Raw genomic sequence first — 1,183 nt, 5'->3', positions numbered from 1 at the left:
ACTGCCGGGGGATTTTTCTTTTTTTTTTCAACTTTTTATTTTGCCTTTTTGGTTTGTGTCCCCATCCTTCACCTCCTCCCCCCATTTCCAGTTTTTCCCTCAGCCCTCTGCCAAACTCACCTCAGCGGTCCTTGCAGCCCTGCCTCCAGGATCCCGTCCTGCCCTCACCTTTGTTACAGACCAGGACTCGGGAGCCTCTCCTCTGCCTGCCCAGGACTAGGCCTTTGGGCAGTGGGAGAGATTCCGGTTTTTAATCGACATAAAGCCCCCGTGAGGGGCGAAGCGTGGAGCCACGGGCAGCCCGCCTCCGCGCAGCTGCTCCTTTCAGAGGCTGCCTTCCTGGCCCTGTCGTCAGGCTCCGAGTGGCCTGGCGGAGGGCAGTCCGGCCCCCTCCTCCCGTGGGGGTGAAAAAGCAATAATGTCCAGGGACCGGGGGTGGGGGAGTAGCACGGGCCTGTGGAAGCTGCATGCAGAATGGGGGTCCAGGCGCCCTCACGTGGACGGGGCCCGCTCTCCCTCGGGGAACCCAGAGCGGGTGCGGCTGCCTGGCCTGTCTTCCCCACCCCCTCAGCTGCTCTCCTGACCCTGTGGATGAGGCAGGAGGAACACGAGGGGGGCTAGCCTCCCCACCCACCAGCCCCGTGCCTTACCAGGGCTTCCTTCCGGCCGGCCTTACCTCCCGCTGGAGCCCGGGCCTGGCCCCAGCCCCTTCCGAGGACAGGGGCCGGGGTTTCCCCCTTCTCTCTGCTTGAGGCGGAGGGGCGCCAGCCTCGGCTGTTACACATCTCGCACCGAGACAGTATTGGGCCCGCCCGCGGACTTGGGTTGAGAGGGGGTGGGGGTCTGGTACGTGCCGAGGGAGGGGCCCCCTCACTCTCTCCCCCTCTCTGGGCCCCATGTTCTGCAGCCTTAAGGTGAATGTGTCAGTGCTGTGGGCACTCCTGTGTGTGCCTCAGACTGTGTGTGTCTGTGGGCATCCCTGTGCATCTGGGGTGTGGATGCACGTGGGGGTGTGTGCGTGCGTGTGCGTGTGTGTATGTGTGTGTGGCTTGAGTGGGCTCGGGCCCCACCCCTGGCTCAAGCACTTCATCCCGAGGGGGAGGGGCGCTGGCCTAGCAGGGGAGCCACGCCTGGGGTCCACTTGTTGCCCTGCCCCCCTGCCTCCCAGCATCTGTGGGTGTTT

Source organism: Bison bison, unplaced genomic scaffold, assembly GCF_000754665.1.
Source record: "Bison bison bison isolate TAMUID 2011002044 unplaced genomic scaffold, Bison_UMD1.0 scf7180017864280, whole genome shotgun sequence".
NCBI lineage: Eukaryota > Metazoa > Chordata > Mammalia > Artiodactyla > Bovidae > Bison > Bison bison.
Note: the sequence above shows the minus strand (reverse complement) of the source record.